The sequence below is a fragment of the Chironomus tepperi genome, unplaced genomic scaffold, assembly GCF_022539635.2.
Source record: "Chironomus tepperi strain 1889 unplaced genomic scaffold, CSIRO-AGI_Ctep_v1 contig_174, whole genome shotgun sequence".
Taxonomy (NCBI): Eukaryota; Metazoa; Arthropoda; class Insecta; order Diptera; family Chironomidae; genus Chironomus; species Chironomus tepperi.
The window spans coordinates 349856-371368 of NW_027226296.1; the positions used below are offsets into that span (position 1 = coordinate 349856).

A 21513-nucleotide genomic window follows, 5' to 3' on the forward strand; every position below is an offset into this window, starting at 1 on the left:
TAAGAGCATATCCCTTTACAAAATCTCAATATTCTCCAAATAGAATGATTTAAACATGAAAAAAATTCAATTTTCTCAATCACAAATAAAAAATCTTCTTTCCATTTCTAATCCTCTTAAATCTTCAAATATTACTTCCAATAAAAATGTGTAATTCGATGAATTTTTCATGACTTATTCAAGACTTCTCAATCATCAATTTCATGATTTTTCATTCGAATTAAGTTAACATATGAAGGAATGAGAGAAGTATGAAAATGTAATTTTGTGGTTTGAGATGTAATCCAAATACTTGCTTATAAACGTAAGTAATATCAATACATAATAACACATTATGATACAGAAAAAAAGGTTAAATTATAGAGGTTCATCTCAAAAACTAGTATAGACGTGGGTACTCGTGACCGACAGTAGCGCATTTTTCTCGTACAGAATCAAAGAAACTGCATCAAAACAGGTTGAACTGGAAGGGGTGGTTAAGTGCCCAACGGAGAACAGATAGACAGAAAGACAGATAGACAGATAGACAGATAGACAGATAGACAGATAGACAGATAGACAGACTAACAGACAGACTAACAGACAGACTAACAGACAGACTAACAGACAGACTAACAGACAGACTAACAGACAGACTAACAGACAGACTAACAGACAGACTAACAGACAGACTAACAGACAGACTAACAGACAGACTAACAGACAGACTAACAGACAGACTAACAGACAGACTAACAGACAGACTAACAGACAGACTAACAGACAGACTAACAGACAGACTAACAGACAGACTAACAGACAGACTAACAGACAGACTAACAGACAGACTAACAGACAGACTAACAGACAGACTAACAGACAGACTAACAGACAGACTGACAGACAGACTGACTGACATTAAGACAGACAAAACGCGGACAGAAGCGTCTTTTACCTTTGGAAAAACGGCACAAAAAAATCCAGCAGCTCACCTCAAAATGCGGCTTTTAATATATCTCTATCTTCACTAAATTACTTCATGCCCTCGAGGTGAACGCGCTTGCAAAAAAAGTAATCATAAATGCTTAGAATTCCGTTCAGAATTTAACAAAACAATATTTCAGTTAAACGCCATATGTGAAGCGTCGAGATTTTTTTGGTGCTTCTTATTCATACTTTAGTGTATTACGCTAATTTAAATTTTAATATTATTGTTGTTATTACTTGTTAGGCACATGTTATACTGGTTTTGATCGATGTTAATATGTATGTACATGAGTATATTTTCGGGTAATCGATGAGCAGCTGCGGACAAGTAGATAAATCGTTTTATTTTATGTTTTTTGATACTTTCTAAATTGATGTGTGTTTGGTGTCGGTAAATTTTGTATTTTATGATGTTTATTGGGTTTGTAGGAAGGATTTTGATTGCGCGATGCTGTGAGTTAAGGACGTAGTTAGGAACGTAGCCAGAGACGTGTTTAGTGGCATTTTCAAGGGGTTGAGGATGGATTTGAGAGTCAAAACTATTTGAGGAGCCAGGGAAGTAAGGATAGAGTGAGGAGAGTAGACAGAAGATAGTCAATAGCAAGGCAGATTGAAGGGAACCTGGAGGGTAACCGGTAAGGCGATAAGAATAGTCAACGGTTTTAAAACCCAACAATGAGTCAAGGGAACAGTGTCAAGTCAGCATGTTGACGATAGCATGCCAAATCCAGCCAAGTGTTCAAGTAATCCAATACCTGACATCATCTTAGTTCCATTTGTGATTTCAGGTCCAGTTCATCGAAAATCGGTCAATTTCACCAGCCAATTTCACTGTCACTGAGCATAGTTGAAACAGGGCTATTATTACTAAAAATCATCAAAAAACCCAAAAAATCCACAGTTACAGGCAATGACCTACAAAAAATCTAGTCATCCAACATCCTCCTCACATCAAGCTCGTCAGCAATCAATATGTTTATATACTTCAAAATTTAATTTCCCATACAGTGCTTCCAACAATATTTCACCAAATATTTGCTAGCATCCATTACAACGTTAACCACATCCTCATCAATTCCTCAAGCTTCTCAATTATACGCAGAATTCTATCATACATACATCTATGTACCTCCATACATGTGGCAGTTTCTCATGATTATGTAAACATAGAGGAAATAAAATAATTTGCTTTTTTTTCGCATGGTAATGCAATTCAGTTCCAACAAAAATGATTCTATAAAGGCAAACAAAACTTTTTTCAGCACATATGCCAGCACATAGGAGCATAATGTAGCTGTACAGATTGAAAATAATTTTTCTAATGGAATTTTTTACAGCCAAAAAAATATAGTAGAATGAAACTTCCTCCTTTTGAAGTATCTAACAGTTTTGCAAAACGGAAATTAAATTTCGTGATGAAAATCCTCTCCAAAAAATAAGAAATTCTTTCAATAGTTTTTTATTTGTGTAATGAGAAAAAAAAGTGGATTTTGGCGATTGAAAGTTTTTGAGGAAGAAATTTATTATTCGATATTCAATTATTGTATGAAGTTTTTGAGTCCGAGCTGCACATGAACTCTAAATGTTAAGTCAAATGCTAATTTTCCTATTAGTTCTAATGTATTCATGTCCACTTTGGGGTATGATGTCAAAATAAGGGTACGTTGAAAGGAAACTGGCATAATAAAAGAGAAAATTTTGCTAAAACAGCGCATACGTTTATAGATTCATAAGAAGGATCGATCATACTCGAACAGCCCACCGGGTTCACTTAGTCAACGCTCTGATGCTGTATTAACGATAAGACGCGAAGTTACCTTAAAGGTATCGTTACGAGGGACTTCAACTTATTCGAGTAGAAATTATAAAGACTTTCTAGAATCGCCAAAGTAAATGAATCGATCATGCCTTGAAGAGCTAAGAAGCATTTTGATGAATATGCTTCTAAATTGAGCATACTCATTTAAATGGATCGACTATATTCATCCAAAGAATTCATGGAAAGAAGCTGTCGAAAGAGATAGTGTCACACTTGGAATTGGTAACTGGCAAGCGGTAGACCTAGTAATAAAGTCAGCTTCAGGAGCCAACTGAGGGAGGCCATGGATCACAATTGATCTATACGGCCAGCGAAATAAGTAAGTAAGAGTATGTACATGAGCACATTCACTTAGGTGAGTTTGAGCATTGTCTGATACTAAGTCCCAGTAAATCCTGTATTACCCGGGATCCATAAGTAAACTAAAAACTTTCAACGATAAAAATTTAACCAACATAAGGAAATAAATACATTTTTATTATTTTTGAAAAGTAAAATAAAGTTGAAGTTTACATTGTTTGCGGTTCTTATGGTTTTTATTCAATGTTCTATACTTTTATTGCCTTTTAGATATTGTCGATTTCTTTACTCACATAATGTATGTCTGTAAAGTTTCAACAAAAAAATAAGTTGAAGCTCTGAGTATAAAAATAATCGAGTCTAGTGGTAAAAATTAGCAGTAAACTTTAATGATCCTGAGGAAATAACAGCATGAGTTTGGAGATATGTGGTCATGAATATGTTGAAAGCAGTGATTTTTTGATGGAGGAAATTAAAAATTTTATGAAAATATTTTACAGAATTTTCTAATGCATACAGCTACAGCATTTAGTACATGAACAAATTCAGTGAGCTTTTCTACATCAAATATGAAAATTTATTCACATGATTTCATAATTTTATGCATAAAAATACTAAACAGATTTATTGAGTCTCGGAGATAAGTGCATTGAAATGAAAAACATTTTAGCCTTTTTTAGACTAAAATTTAGGTTAATGCAGTGGAATATTTTGTGGAAAAGTATACTTCATTGAGCTTTTAGGGCGGTGGATAGAGACGTTAACTTAATATTGACTTGAAAGTGGATAAGTTGGGAACATCAAAGGATATAGCTTTGAATTAAGCTAGGTTTTGATTTGACTAGTTTTAAGGACTATTTGAATGACTTAGCTTTTACCCTAGTTTTTCCAACCGAACAACCCCAATCATGAAATTTTTACCATTCAATAAACATTTCATTTTTCCAAGAATCCTTCAGTAAATTGCAGCATCTGATTTAATATTCAACAAAAGCTTAAAACTCATAAATAATATTTTTATGTTTCTCTCATAAAATGCTGCATTTATGTTCAGTTCTTTCATCTCCTTAAACAATTCACATTAAATACAGTAAAAAGAAGTGAATAATCATCCCATCCTTATTCAGTGGGTAAAAAATATGTAATTTAATGGAAAATAATTTTTTTTAGTGGCGTTTCTTTTATTATCGGTAAGAAAAGTAATAAAAAAGTAGTTAATGCTTAACCAGAACTAGTTGCATTGTTCCTGTTTTTATTATGTGTACAGCTACATAGTTATGCATAGAAATTTTATACCGTGCTGATTTTATAATTCTTGCCGTATTTTTTGGCATGAAATGTTGTAAAAATATTTTTATTGCCAGATGAAAAAAAATTTTTTTGTGCTTCTTAAATGTAAATTTTTATTTCATGCACAAAAAGGGCAATGGAAATAAATTTATGGCGGTTGAAGAATTCACATAAAGTTCAGCGTTATTGAAATTTTACAAAACTAAAAAGGATGAAAAATGCAAGAGAAAAGCTTTAGTTTGAGTTTTTATGGAAGTTTATTGCTATTTTACTAAATATTGAAATTCTCAGACTAAGTATCCGAGTGGTACATCAAGTCTAGGAGCCATGACAGAAGCACATCGACTTTGTGCCAGTATTTCGATCGATTAACTGACTTGTGCTGATTTAAGGACGTTATAAAGTTAAAACTAGCTGTAGATCCATTCATCATAGCAGCATGACGATTTTTCGACAAATATCAATCATTTGACGTTGCCAAGATGTCATGATGGATGCATCATCGACATCATGTTGTAAGAGCATATCATGAAAGAAGCATAAAGTCCATTTTTTGAAGATAATCTTCAATTTCTCAGATTTCAACACGAATTTTTGTGAAAAAATTCTAAACAAGCCCCAAAACCCCTTCTTTCAGATAATCTCCGGCTACACCCTTAACTGGAGTTGTCAATAATGGAAGGAAGCTTTCGATAGAGACAGTACTGTACTTAGAATCAAGAATAGGCAAGCGGTAACCAGCGATAGAGCTAGTTTAAGGTAACATCTATGTTATAAGGGCATGATGCACAAGTGGTCAGTCCGGTCGGTGAAGTAAGTAGTTAAGCAAGTAGCTAAGGAAGCAAGAAACTCAAACTTGACACCATGTGTTGCTCGGGCTTAAAGAAAATCTCAAATTTATTCATTTAAATTCAAATAAAAAACTTCAATCTCATTGAATGTAAAAAAACATTTCAATTCCTTTCATGCTTCGAAATTTTCCTTTTGAACCCTTTCTATTTCACTTCCTGCACAGTTCTCTTTCATCTTAATAAGTAAAAGTGTCGACGGAAAAGGCAATTGTTCTCTTTATACTCTCAATTTTCTATCAAATTAACGAAGAAGGAAAAATTTTCCACTTTGATGTTCAGCGGAGGGAAAACACTTATTTAGTTAACACTTTTATAAGTGGTTGATGTTGCTGTTGCTTCTTTTTATGTTTTGATGGAAGTATTGAGTAAGTATTTTGAATGAATAAGAGGATGAGAGTGAACGGATGCGTCAAATTTCATGGTTTTTCGTGAAAATTGGCTGAAAGTAGCTATTACCCTGGACAGCACATACGCTACATTGATAAAACACGAAGTTGCTCTGACTGCAATATGACAGCCGATTTTTAGAATGAAATTTGCTGGTCGCCGCATTGTGCCGCTCGGATACATTACCAACGGGGCTTTTACATGTCTTGTCATCGATTTTGCGATCTAGCTGTGCTCCAGTGCCTGTTCAGATGAGGCTGGATGGATTTTGAAGACAATTTAATCAGAAATAATGCAAAAAATGAACCTTTAATGCCATTTGATGCAAAATTTGAAGCAAAAACTCTAATAATCTCAAAATTAATCATCATGTCTTCATTATGAACCATTCCACCACACAATACCCATCATCAATAGCTCCTCAACCACCACACCTTTACTTCATCCAAAAATAACTTCTCACAACCATAAAAACCACTCCACATCTCCTGATATCTCCACTCCATCACACAAGAGCAAGACCAATGTAAAAAAAAGTAACGTGCCATTTTGTCAATACTTGGGATTTTTATATGTAAGTCTCATGATGATAAATTTCGATAGCGTCTGCCATGTACTCAAAAATTCTTTTCATGTCTAACATCGACACAACCATCGAATATGACATTGGAATTAGGAAATAAGAAAAGAGCTTTTTACAGCTTTTTTTATTTCTTCTTTTTCATCATGTGCTTGAGAGATTTTTGAACTTCTTTTTTGCCTTCTTATTTGATTGAAGAATTTTTTTTTGGTTTGTTGCTCCTTTAAAGGATTCTTGTGGATGATGAAAAAGTTTTGCTTCTTTTCTTTCTTTTGTGACAAACTTTTTAGACACGACATGAGGGAATAAAAGGAAAATTGGAGATTCTTGAGTGTAGATTCTTGAGTGTTATTGTGTGTAGATGCTGATTAAATATTTTATGGGCGGATTTTTTGGGGGTTTTGAGGATTTTTGGTGATATTTGAGGATTAAAGTCATCAGAATTGATGGAAATTCAAGAAAATTAAGGGATTCTTGGGATTGGCCAAGAACTGCAGGTCTGCAGTTTATGACTGTGCCTTATAGATCGTCTAAGGATGTAGGCCTGCTGTTTTGGAAGAATTGTGACTTTACTGGAGCCTAGAAAGCTTCTTGGCTGAGTCTTCGTCATTTGTGTCGCTCGGGGTCTCTTTAACGTCTAAAAAATGCTGCCATTGATCGTGTCCTGGTTGGTTCTACCTTCAAACGCGATCAACATCCCCTAACATCACCTCCAACTCAAAAACCTCACAATCAAATCAAGAACAACCACCACCAAAAAAATGCCAATTGACTTCAACTTTTTTTGCTCATTTCATCTACATTTCCATTCCTTTTCTCATAGTCATAGTCAAAGTATAAAGCTACATAATGAAATTTCAAGTGTACAGGCAAAAGAAACGAAATGAAAATTTAAATATTTTTTCATCCTCATTCGACTTCTTTGTTGTGGCATTGCTGTGAAAATGCATGAATTTTTCCATTCATGTTGCTAGTTTTGCAATGAGTTTGCTATGTTTTTGTATGGCAACAGACGGTATTCTATGGACCAACATATCTGACAAGAAAGGAAGGAACAAACTTAATGATTGGGAGACAGTTTTGATGGATCTCTGGGATTTCATAGCTCATGACTTTTGATGAAGCTACAAAAAATAAATAAAAATTCAGTCCGTACCAAAAAAAATGAGATTCTGATTTAAATGAGGTTCTTTTTGTGCCATTTCTTACATAATTTCATATTTTTTTTTGTGTGCCATGTCCCACACGAATGCTTGATTTAAATTTTATTTATTTCATGCTCTAATTTCAATTGCAAAAAAGAACCTTTAAAGCACTAAAAAAAACTGTGCTCGTGAATTTAATTCAGAGATTTTTTTCTGTATATTAATATGGAAATTGCATTCAAAATCTGCCATTGTTGTTGCTGTAAATCATGATATGGTAAATCATACTCACATAAAAAAAATAACTAAGTCGCAAGAAGAAAGCAGCACAAAAAACACATTGTAAATTTATGAGCGTTGAGAGTTGAAAAAAGTAGTGCTCAGAGAATGTACAGAGTGCGATATAAAGGATGAATTAATGTGAAGATTGTGTTTTTAGTATTTATTTGTGAGAATTTAAAGGAGTTGTGGGGGAACTTGAAGGTTTGTGATTTATTTGAGATTGTTGAATTGAAATTGATGCATATGAGGAGTCTGTTGAGCAGCACAAGTCGGTTGATTAATCCAGAATCCGACACTAGACTAGCATGGCTAGCATTGATTGTTATTACTCTGAATTTGAATCGAATTCGACACTAAGTCTGAGCAATGACAATTTAGAATGAATTTAGTGATTTGTGCTTTTCAGGTCACTAAATAGCTCAAATTCCAGAAATAGGATTGCCAAAAAAAACTCTTGGAAAGAGGCTGTTGATAGAGACAGTGCAGCATTTTGTATTGGCAATTGGCAAAGGGCTGTCAGCAACATAACAAGCTTCAGGTACAATTTAAGAGATTCTATGAATCAAAATTGATCTCTACGACCAACAAACTAGGTAAGCAACCTGTTATTCTCCTAAAATACTGTACTAGACTTCCGCCACCATCTAAAACATCAATTAATTATCATGCCTCATCTTAATCATCCACAAAAGCTCTTTCCCAAAACATTACAGCTCCCATAATCGCATCACACCCCACTAAACCTTTCATTCTTAATCACATAACTTGCGACAAAGCATCACATGTTAAGCAACTTGAAAAAATGCCTCGTGAATGCACAGCATGAATACATAAGCTGAAAAAGTCTTCAACTCATTAAATTCTTAACTTTTTCATTCTTTTTAATTTATTAGACTTTATCTCACAACGTGAGGTCGTTATGTTGATGACATTTGATGGTTGTATGCTAAAAATGTCAGCATTGTTGTAATGTTACATCCAGTTGAGAATTTAAAAAAAATTCTATTGTGTGACCATAAAAAAACTCATTTGCGTGGGTCTGACATTTTACACGCAATTTTCAATTAAACGTCAATCGTATAGCACTAAACTGAATGCTTTTAACGGGAAACTAAACAATAATTTTTTTTTTCTTAAAAGTTATGTCGTGTATAAATGAGTAGCGTGTTGGATGATTAAAAACTGTTACAATAAAATTGGATGAATAAGGTGCCGGTTTATGGCGTGTCAAATGTTATGGGAAAAGGTGATATATGAAAAATATTTATGATATAGTTAGGAACCTTGAGACTTCTTTATGGTTCGGTGGTAAAAAGAGTTTGTTGAGTGGTTATCGAATGGCTGCTAGACTAAGACGAAGCTAGACAGGTGGGGTAAAAAGTGAATTTTCTTAGGAATTTTGGGATTTTTTCATGAAAAATCCTAAAAAGCTTGAGAATTTTCCAAAAAAGAGGAACCAAGCCGCCCTTCTCTCGATCCCTGTACCCTTCCATCCATCCACTGCACCACATGCCCTTAACAACAACCTCACAACTTCAGTCATCAACCATTAATCCGCTAAGCTTTAACTCATAACTAAATTCACAGCAAAAACTAAATCATAACTCAATTTCCATTTAATCTCATAATATTCATAATGCAATCATGCACGAGAAAATAATTATGAGTCCGGATAAAGCTTAATCACTACACGAGAATTAATTCGTTCATTGTTTGTATCGACATAATTAATTGAGAAGTCTCGCACTTTTATTTTATAATTGAATGAGTCGATAGAAAGCTGTTGGATATAGAAATAAGAATTGTTAGCATGTGCAGACGTTAATGGGGTGGGAATGAGAATTTATGTCGATATTTGTGTGAATTGTTGGTGGATTTAAGGTTGGAACTAGTTTGTTGAGTGATTTTGATGAAAATTCATTAAATTTGACACTTCAGGCTTGTCGTCAGCTACAGTCTTTATCTATGGACATCTAAAAATAGATTCTGGCTTCTGCATAGACATGCATAAGCCTAGATGATGCCATACCATTGACCAAACCTCCCATGATTCAATTAAGCTTCCATCTGACAACTCTTTCCCAAATATTTATGGATATACACAAGACTAATTTACAAATGAACCAATGTTATCATCAAAAACATCACCTGCACATGTAGTGACATTATTCATTAGCATAAGATAACATAATACAAAATTAAAGCCTGTCAGTCGTTATTATTGACTACATTATGAATTATTTAATGGCATTCATGTTCAACAACGAATATCATTAAATATTAATGCAAGAAAAATTAAACAAAGTGCATTGGATTTGAAAATTTTCATGCAATTTAACATTAATCTGAGGATTATAATGTTAATTTTGTGGAATTGATTGGATTTGAATCTTATTAAAAAGATTGGCTTTATGATGTGGATTTAGAGGAGGTATTGTGGACGATTAAGGCTTGCTAAAGGTGGTGAATGGGTAATTTAGGTGGCTTTATGCTGCGACTTTAAGTGACTGTATGTATCTTAGCTTATCTCCGCCATAAACCAACTTTCTTTCTCGCAGTGGAGACCGTCAATCAAAACACATAGTAAGGTAAAGACCGTCCATGCAAGCCACGTTCTGGGGTGAAAGCCGTCAATTCAAGCTATATAGTAGGACGAAGTCAATGCAGAGTCAAACGAGGCACTGGTTAATATAAGATGATTTGAACAAAAACCCGACCTCCTTAAATACAAGCCAAGAGAGTTTAGAAGAGGCTCAGACTGGATTTTGCATATATAAGGTTTGGTATGAGTCTTAATGAACCTACTTTCCATCATTTCTCAACCAAATCATCACAAACATCCATACCTAATCACTTAACCCCACCCAAGTAGTCATTTTTAATCAATAAATTGATATAAACGTAAAATTATTATTTATCCTCATCAAACAAATTGAGAGATATGTAAATAACGATAATACAGTCTAATTGTAACTAAAATATTAGAAAAAAAAAACGAAGAGAAAACAAAGAAGTTAATTACAGAAATCACGCACAAGCTATATTATTATATTGTTAATTGTCATAAATTGGCTCAACGTTACAAATCAATTTGTGTATATCAGCTTTGTGGCTGTTTATGTAATAAAAAAAATATTGGATTATTGTTGAAAATTGTGGATTTTTTTGTTTTTGGATCGATATTTTTGTGGTCGATTAAGTTGGAATTTAGGAGAAAATTGAATGGAAATTTGAGGAATTTTGGATGAATTTGTTCGGTTATTTGAAGCTTGTGAGCAGCAAAATTGGGTTCAGAGCTTGTTGCCGATTCAAGACATTGACAGAATCCAGAGCCATAGATCAGTACAGAGGTGTACTTTGTTGGACAACCCTATCTCAATGTACCATATTCTGAAGCAAAGCTTGAAGTCTTTTGGATGATTTTATGAATTTCAGTCTACTCAAATCGCCTTTTACATGCCAAATTCGAGTCTACCCGATAAATTTCGAGCATTGTCATCTGAAGTAAGCATTATGACTTCAATGAAATTATCAAGACATCAAAACTTAGTTCCAGCAATTCAGCATCTCAGTTTCAAATTTCAACAGCATAATCTGACCCCAAACTCAAGATTCAGAGTTGATTTTGCCTTTAAGATTACAAACTCAAGCATTTCTAGAACAAACCAATTTCAGCATTCTCTTCGTTAATCCACAAGATTGCATTCTTCTAACATTTCATGCATTTAAATCGAGTCAATCTTTCGTCTTTTTTGAATTTAATTTACAGTTTCTCCACAGTTAAAATTGATCTCAAAACCTCTAACAACTCTGCATGACAAAATTACTTCTAAATTCTTTCTTAACAGAGATAATCTCTTCAATAACCGCTACTTCAAATCATCAGCTCAAAGAACCATTTACAACATCTAATTTCAGTGAAAATTTGTCACTTATTCCTCTTCTTAAGTCACTAAAATTTTTGTATGACATGTGTGCGTGTTTTTAGAATTTTAGATGACAAAAACAAGACACGGAAGAACTAATTGGAAGAAGAAATTCTGCTTTTTATTGTCATGCGTGTATGGATGAGAGTTATTAACAACTGGTGCCACTAGAATTACTTCAGTTATGTCTGTACTTCTTCATATATATATTTTTATCGTTATAAGTTCCCACTTGAGGGAATTGGAAATAAATGATTTTTTTGAGAGTCATTAGCGATAATTTCTAAATGGATGAATGAGAAGCACGAGATGAAAATTCATTTAGATGAGTTTATTTAGTCAATGGCAGATGTACGGTGAACAATTATCGATTTGTGAACTTGAAAGTGAGCTGTAAAATGGGAATTTTATTGATTTTGAGGCTGCATAGAGCAAAACTATTGAAAAATCCAGCCGTAAGACAATATGAGCCTCGTCGATTCCCAATTTGACTGAATCAAACATGTCTTCAACCCACTCCACCATCCAGCATAACAGCATCATCAAATATTCATATTTTAATTCCAAAATAATTGAAATTCACACATTAGCCGCATCGCACGATTGAAAACAATTTTATTCGTTCCATACCAAAAACTTTACACATCTGTGTGGCTATAAAAATTCAAATATTCAGCATAAAATATGAAAAAGCAACAGTGATGATGATTGAAATACATAAAAAAGACTTAAACTGTTGAAGACTATTGTTGAGGCTCTCCATACGACATCGATTCATTGAAGTGTTACATTGTGACATCTATAACAGTAAATCATTTGGAAATTCTATTGGATGCGCGATGGGAAGTAATGAAAAATTATCAAAAACCGTTTAAAATCTCAATTGGCATATCTGAAATATTATTTCGTCTAATATCCAATTTGCAATAAATTTTTTCTCACCGTATCGTGCTTGTGGCTGAACAACAATCATAAATATACCAAATATGAAGGAATAAATGCTCTATCAACTAAAAAATTGACATATTAATATGAAATTAACAATTTAATTACAGTTTTATGAATAATCAAAAATCATCATCATATCCAACAGCGAGCTTCTTCTTCCTATTTTTACATATTTGGATATAATCGATTCCGCATAGACTATAAAAATTGTAAACTTTTTAATAAACTATCAAAGAATTTTTTATCAATAAACTATGTGGTGAGTTTGGAAGATGTTTGAGGTTGTAGGGTGATTAGAGAGTATTTTAGGTTTGGGATGTGCCTAGAAGAAGCTTAGACGAGGTGCAAATCATAATCAGAAAGGGTTTAGATCAAACCTAGGCTGTCCATTAGGTGGCTGATTTTTGAGATATTGATATGATGTAGTACGGGAGAACCACATCACTGGAACAGTCCTGGAAAGCATATGACATCGAAATAAAGACTAGATGTGGTGAAATTTGGCTACCAGGTTGGGCTCGCTAACATGGCTTCGTATTTTTGCCAATTTCTGAATCACGTGTCTTGCGAAAGACTTTTTGGCCCACTTAGTATGGCAAACTAAACCGTATTGTATGCTACATACGCAAATCTGGCTTAGAATCTGCAAGATCTGATTTAAATTTGCAAGTAATCTAATTCACATGAAGCACATTATGCCGTCTAGTACTGGTTTTGTCTGATTATAGTTATGTTAATCACCAAAGCTCTTTCATGATAGGCACAGATTTTTTAATTGTGACTTGATTGGATAAGTAAGGCGACCAACTGAATTTGACAAATGCAAAACTGTGTATACAGGTGAGTAGGGTTTGGGTGCCAGATTGAGTACAAACATGAGTTTATATGAAGCTAATCTCAGTTCTACCAACTTTTATCGATTTCTTTAAGTAAAATTCAATTCTTTTTCCTGAATTGCAATGCTTTAAACTCTTCATAAATTCATAAACCCAATGAAGAAAGCCTACAACTTGCCAAGCAGCCAATAATCTTACCACATTCCAAAGAAGCTCCACAAAACAAGCTAATCTATGAATTTTTCATTAAGAAAAACCACCTCAAAAATAGTTTTTATTCAACAATCTATCACCCGTAAGAGATATACAGCAACAATATCTATAAACGCCACACATAAAAGGAATGAAGATGGAGAAAAAGAAAAAAAAATATCATAAAAATTGTCAAATTTTTATTGGCATAATAATTTTTTGTGCTATTTTTTTTATTGCCAGACTCCCGACTGTCAGTGCCTTCTTTTCTACATATTTTGGCTCTTGTTTCACATCAAAAAAAATTGAATTTTTTTGTGGATTGATAATTATTTTCACGTGTGTGCGGACGTGATTGATGATGCAAAAATATGCAATAAAACTCATTATTTGAGTATGTTTTGTTTCCGGATGGCAAATTATGTCTTAGTCTTTCGGTTCATTTCATTCAGTCATTAATATTCCATTAAGATGTAAATTTCCTATAACTTGTCTTGCCTCATTGAAATCAATGCATGAATCTATTGATTGAAATTTTTTCTTCTTCTTTCTTCCGAATCTACACAAAAAAATTCATGTACATTGATGAAAAATGGAAGTAAGACTTCATGCTGTGCCTTTATTCGATGCGACTTTAAGATTCAAATCGACATGAAATTCTTTTCTTTATTTCGATGACTTTTGTTCGATTTAATAATTCTTATGTTGTTACATGAACGAAAATTTGTTCATAAAATAACAGAAGAGCATGAGAAATAGATCAGCTATAAAAATAATTGAGGAACAGAAAAAATTTATATTGCGATTGATTTGGAAATTGGATTTTTATGACTTGCGGATGTTGGAAGAAATGTTGGACGTTAAATTATGTTTATTTTTGAAATTATCTGTGATTTATTGATTGATGATTAGATTTAGACTAGATATATATTTTGCAGAATGGCACAATGAGGTAAAGCACATTTATTCTCGTAAAATTGAGGAATATCAAAAGAATACAATTTCAGATTTCCGAGTTTACACAAAACCGTCAGAATTAGTCATTAACTTGACTTTATCTAGTTATTACAGTTGTGGGCAACCTGTGTGTCGCGACACAATCAAAATAATCAATAAAGCGGAACTGATCAGTTCAGCAATTTTAAAAATCATGACAAAATTCTCAAAATTTAAACCAAAAACCAGAGCTTGAAGTCAACTTGAACTTTGTATAGAATCAAGTTGATTTGGGACAAAATTAGAGTAAATTGAGGCTCTTTAAATAACCATTGAAGAATTCTAAATTTCAAATAATTAAAAATCAATTTAAATTCCACCACATAATTAAATAGTCAAACTGAATCAAACTAAGTCTATAAAAAATTAGAAAATCCAATTTGAAACTTTATTTTCAAACATTTTCACCGCACATATCAACAATATTAATTTCCACAAATTGAATTATTATTATTTTCACGTTTTTAATTTAAATAAAACAATTTAATGCAGAATTTTTCAATTCAATTTTCATTTTCAATTAAACATATTTTTCATTTGCATGCAACAATAATATTATTCTTCTTTTTTGTGCATAAATGTTGTGAAATTTCATTTGTCAATTTTCAATTAATTGATGTATACAATTATTTAAGAATGAAAACACAGAGAGCTGCAAAAAATGTAGTTAATTGAAAATATACAAAAAAAAAAAAGAAATGCTGAACGTCATGTTCAAAATAAACATTTAAAAGAGAAGAAGTTAGGAGTGATGTTGGATGTGGGGATGGATGGAATGCATTTTATGGTACATTAAGGTTCAATGGGATCAAATGGATGAGTTTTAAAGTCAATTGGAAGATACTAGAGTCAGTATTGGGCACCATCTAAGATAACAGTGACCAACTAATGTCACGCGGTACCCTGACTCCTAATATCCATCTCCAGGCCAGCTAACCCTGGATCCTGGCTAAATTAGAAGAAATTCGACTTCAGGCCAGACTCAAGCTAGTCTAAGGACGGATTTTCGGACATTTATGTGCCATGTGCTTCCCTAGACAGTCTACAATACCTCTAAATCCACTCTATGTTTGCCTTCATCCATAAAAAAATCATCAAAATTATTAATTTATCCGAAAAAATCATAAAAATTTCAAATTTATTCCAAAATTTCTTCAAAAAATATCATCGAAAATAAAATTAGACATAAAAAGTTATTAACCATAAAAAGAATCGAATCCCAAAAAGTCCATCAGGTCAAAATATCTCCAATTCCACAATATTCATGCTTCATTATCATATCCATGCACATATTCATGACGACTTCAGTTCGTCACTAATGAGACACACATTTTCGCATTTCAATTTTCGTTGTTGCCTGCCATAAGAATGCAGAACACACAGGCACAACACAAAATTTTTCCAGACCACTCGAAATGAAAACAAAAACACAGAAAGAAAAAAAAGATTTGTGTACATCAATAAAAAGATGCAGACAAGCTTCCATGTCTTCTTGAAGACGAAACTCTAAAAATAAACAAGATTGTAAGGCAGAAGTGGAAGCACAAAGCAACGACACACATGTGTGTGCCAGATCGTTTTTAGAGAATGCCGCGCGGGAAGTTTCTTGTTCTTCTTCTTCTTTTGCCTTGTTCCTTCTTCTTCTTCTTAATTCTCGATTTTTGTCGATGAGTAAAATACAAAATTTCACTGCTTCTTCTTGCTGTTCTGCATTATGTTAAGCATAAAAAAAAACGTTTTGTTTTTCTGTCTCTCCGCTTTATCTTCACTTCTCATTTCATATGTGATTGCAATACGTAACAAAAAATTATTTTAATGAGAAAATTGAATTCAATTAAATTTCATCGTCAGCATACACATCATATGGGATATGGCTAGAGATGAGGAATTGAATGAGTAAGAAGAAATTATTGTGAATTTTCAAATGAGAATGATGAATCAAAATTACTGTAAATTTGGATTTTTTTTTGAAAAATTCTTAGTTGATATTGTCATAGTCATGATGATTGTTTTAGTGAGTATGGATAGTTTGGATGTTCATCAATCATAATGCATTAGGAAAGGTTTTAAAAGTCAAATCTTCTAAAAATTCTTGAAGTTTCCAAAAATTTTTTAAAATTCGATGAACTTGTGAAAAATTAGATGCTTACATTTCCTCATTTAAAATGCGGAGTAAAGCTATCGGCTGTCCAAGGACAGTGCAGTTTCGACTTAAAAAACTAATTGATTTGTGGACAGTGTAGAATATGCTTTCCCGAAATCCCGGTATCGGAAGATTTTCGGAACCATGACGGGATTTCTCGGTTCCGATATCGAAAAAGCATGTTGTAGGCCTTTGCTGTTTATGTGATTTTACTTGGATACTCTAGTATAGAATTGAATCCAGAATATCAACTCAAATACTGCCTCCAAATCCAAAAATTCCAACAAAAATCTAAATTTCATCTCAACAGTTGTTCAAGCACCCAATAAAAATTAATTCCTCCTATGATAAGAATGCATCAAAATGCATGAATGATTCACTTAAATGCCTATAAATAACATCATCGCCACACGCATCCACAACGAGTGAGAAGAATTTTTTCATTCTTTCACTTTTCCTATTCTTCTTCGTCTTCTCAGTTCCTCTAATGTGCAATATGAAATCCATAAAAAGTCAAGTTTCTCGTTGTTGGATTAAAAATTGGAATTGCTTCCAAAAAAAGATTATTTATATTTTATCTTAAAACTTGTGAAAGACTTCTGGTTTGAATTACAAGAAACTGTTAAATAAACATTCAATTAATCATGAGATTTAAGATAAACAAAAAAATAAATAAAATATTATTTAAAGTGACACTACTGACAATTGTTGAGATGATTTTTCAGTGCTGTTTGAAGACTTTTGACTTTTTTTTGAGAGATTTAAAAAAAATATTTAAAAATTTTATTGTTGAAGGAAGTTTGAATTTTGATTGATTTATGTGAGTGTTAATGGATGATTTTAATTTTTGTGGGAAAAATTGATGGAAATATTTTGACTTTTTTGTGTCAGATTTTTGATTTAATTTAGAAATTTAACTTATTGTGCGGTGATAAAAGTCTATTTATATTGGAATTATGGAGAGGAGCATGTGAAATGTGTGACCTTATTGTTTGAGTTTTGACCCCAGAAATGTGGAAATTTGGATTAAGCAGGAAGAGAAGTTGAAATTCTTAAATAAATATTGATTTTAAAGAAATCATAAATTTATGTTTTTTTGTTAAAGTTGGGGTGAAAAATTGAAACAAAAATGTTCTGTCTTTATTTTCTTATTTCAGGATTGGAATAGTTTTGAAATTGTTCAAATTTAAATAAAATTTGATTTTTTTTCAAAATTTTTTGGAACTTTAAATCAATTTTTTTATATTTTTAAAATTTTTAACAAAGTTAAAATTTTTTGATTTGACAATAAAAATTGATATTTTTGAATTTTAAAAAATTCGAAATTTTTAAAAAAATTTAAACAAATGAATTTTTATTTTTTGAATTTTAACAAAATTTTAAAATTTCTGAATTAAATAAAAATTTGATTTTTTTATGATCTTGACAAAATTTAAACTGTTTTGAATTTTAGAAAAAGTTGAAATTTTTTTTATTTTGAAAAAATTTAAATTGTTTGAATTTTGATAACATTTTGAACTTTTCAAATTTAAATAAAACTTGAAACATTTTTTATTTAGGAGAATTTTTATTTTTAAAGATTAAATTTTAATGGATTTTGACTCGGAATTTGTTTGAAAATGTCGAATTTTTAAAAATTTTGAAATGATTTAAAATTTAAAATACTAACATTTAAAATTTCAAAACACAAATTCAAATTTTTTCACAATTTTTTAAAACAAAACCAAAATAATTATGAATTCAAGTTTCAGTTCTCAATCCAATTAAAAGAAGACAAAGCATAATAAATATCAAAACCAGAGCATTCAACAGAAATTAAAAATAATTTCCACTTCTATTTATTTTCAAAGCTGCATCTTCTCAAATTAATTGCACCAAAATCCCATCATTTTCTCTTTAATTGCTGTAATTCAAGCTTGTTTCAAATTTTAGAACAATTTTGGATTAGAAATCAACAAGAAATGTTCAGCACATTTGAAATTTCTTCAAGTTTAAATTTAGAAATAGAAAAATTGAATTAATAAAAAATTCCAGAATTTCCACAATTTTCTTTATGGATATTCAAGCATAAATCCAGAAAACTCGCGCAAAAAATCATGTTTTTCTTTGCATTTTTCCTCTTTTTTCAGCTGAGTGTAAACGAATCAGCAGTAAAAAAAATTTCTCACTTCCGCACATTTTTAGTGTTAAAAATAATTCAGGCGGCTAATATACTACTGGACGATTGTAAACAATCTATAAAGTTCATCAACACATTCTAAAGATCTCATCGGATACAAGATAAACAACAACAATAATTTTCCGATTTATTTAGATTTTTTAATACGAATAAATGAAGCCTTTTTCATTGGAATTTCTCTTAATAAAGAATTTTTCCGTTCCAGTTCTGTTTTGCATCAATCAAATATAGCAAAAAGCAAATAAAACGCTGAGGAATGAATTTTGCTTTAGAAGTGATTGAGCTTGATTAATTTGATTTGATTTGGATTTTTTTGAGGCATTCTTGCTGAATGAGTCAGTTTGGAAATAATTGGAAAATGAGTTTTTAGGTCAGAAGGAAATTGGGAATTAGGCAGTCAATTTAGTGAATGATTTGTGAATTTTATGAGCATTTTTTAGTCCAAAATTTGAAGTCGACTTGCAATTTGCAGATTTTGACGTCGACACACTTGAAGTCAACTTGAATCGACCTTAAATGACTTGAGTCGACCATACTCGACTTGAATCAAAATGACTCGATTTGATTCAACTTCGAGCTTTCGAGTTTTTGTTGGAAAAAGTCGACTCGAATAGATTTAAAATTCAGACTGAAATTCACAATTTTTCCTAATTTTTATGGCATTCGGAATGAATTTAAGTTCGATTTCAGGTCAATTTTGTCTGTTCCTTTGAATAATGCTTCAAATTTCAACCCAAAAATCAGATCCAAATCGCTCATCCAAACGCTACTTAGCTTGTCTTTTAATTAGACCAATGATGGGCAATCTGTGTACCGTAGCAGTACAAAGTGCCGTAAAGAAATGTCATAAACGGTATGACGTGTGGGGATTTGATCGAGTCTTACTACTAAGTCATGCCGCAAAAAATAAAAGGTTGCCCATCACTGAATTACACAAAGTCACACAATTTATTCAGATTTTCTACAATTTTCTAACGAACTATCTTCAACAAAAATCCCTAAAAAAACATTTCAAATTGTCATTAAAAATTCACAGTGTAAAAATCTCATAAAAACAACACAAAAAGTCCCTCTTGAACGTTCTAATTATTCAAAAACAAATTAATTTGAATTTTTTTCATCTTAATTTTTGTTTAGAAAAATTTTCTTCGTCACTTTTTCTATTTTCAGGTCAACAACCTGAATCACTCGAAATCAAGTTCAAACATTTTCTTTCTCCCTGAAAATGTGACCCAAAAAAAGATTTATTTTTGTCAAAAATTCTCTTCACACTACAGCATCTAATCATGACAATTCTAATTAAAATCATCCAAAGCATCCATCACTACCCGAGTGACATAAATGAGGAAGGCTTCGTAATGGAGTCTTTAAGGGCTTCGGTATGACTCTTTTTGGCAGTTACATGGAATTCAAAAAGAGAGAAATTCCATTTTTTGTTAAAAAATGAGTAATGTCGGAAACTGCTTCCATTTGTCGTCCATGTAACAAGCAAAAGTATGCTACGCGGAGTCTTAAATGCTCCATAGCGGAGCCTTACTCACATGTATCGTTCGGGCTAAACGCTTGCGTACAAAAAAGCAATTTTCAATCGTGACTTATTAGCTTTCAATTAGTAATGATGACAAAGAATGCAGCATCATCCCGAACGACACATGTATATCATGTCAGCAGCTAGGTAGTGACCTTTTCTTGGGTGTTGATATTTGGTATTGGTATTGGTCATTTGCAAAGGACAACCAGCGATATTGCCAGTTTTAGGCGCCAACTGAGAGAAGTCGTGGGAATCACAGCTGATCACTGCGGACAGTAAGGAAGCATCCAAATGACATTGTTTATGGAAGTCGAATCGGATTGACTTCAAGCTCTAATGGTAATTAACATGGGAAATGTTACTTGAACGTCACTCGGATGCCATGAATAATTTATCCCGATCGGGTCAATGTAAAAGGAACTCAAATCTATATTTAGCCACAAAACTAGCAATGCCAGACAACGATACGTGTGTCATCATTTACATTTTTTCTTAAGATTCACGAAAGAGTATTTAAGTACTTAAGATTTAAACATAAATCGCTCGCATGTCACTCGTGTTTATTTTTACCGGCATTCAATATTTTTAGTTTTTGTTGTTGACGGCAGTCGAGAGGAACCAAAAAACACTACTACTTAATTTGCTCCGCTCTAATGACAGGTATTGACTTACCAATTTAACCATCCGCTTGACATTGAAAATAAATAATCCAATGAATGATTTTTTAATATTTTTGTATTTTTGCACTCAGCTGACTTTTCAGCTCTTTTTTTTGGATTTTTCCCACTAATCACTTGTCTACTGCTTATTTTATTTTCATTTCCACTCATTTATTTTGCATTTTTTTTCCTTCATTTTTTTTCATAAATTTTTCTCTCTTTTTTTTTCAAATATTTTGCAAATTTTTTTCGCTTTAATTCTTTTGATACACAATATTAGTTGCTATTCTCAAAAAAAGACCGATCGCGTTGAGTAACGACCTCGTCTAACGAAGTTCAAAATAAAACTAAGGAGTTGTGTGGAATAAAAATTGTGAAATGAAACACACAAAATATCATGTTTTGTACCAATAAGAATATTTGTTTGTTGTTATTGATGATAGTGGAACTGGATGGAATGTGGAACGTGAGAATGACAACAAA

At 32.2% G+C, this 21513-nt stretch overlaps 1 protein-coding gene across 1 annotated transcript in view; it reads right to left on the reverse strand.

Annotated features, from left to right (window-relative positions):
• The window catches only part of LOC139089072 (neural-cadherin-like), an 89716-nt gene extending 68639 nt beyond the window's left edge, over window positions 1–21077 (reverse strand). The window contains exon 1 of the mRNA XM_070638501.1: window positions 21044–21077. The gene's annotated coding sequence lies outside the window, so the exon portion shown is untranslated. The remainder of the gene's footprint in view (window positions 1–21043) is intronic.
• Window positions 21078–21513: the final 436 nt, after the last annotated feature.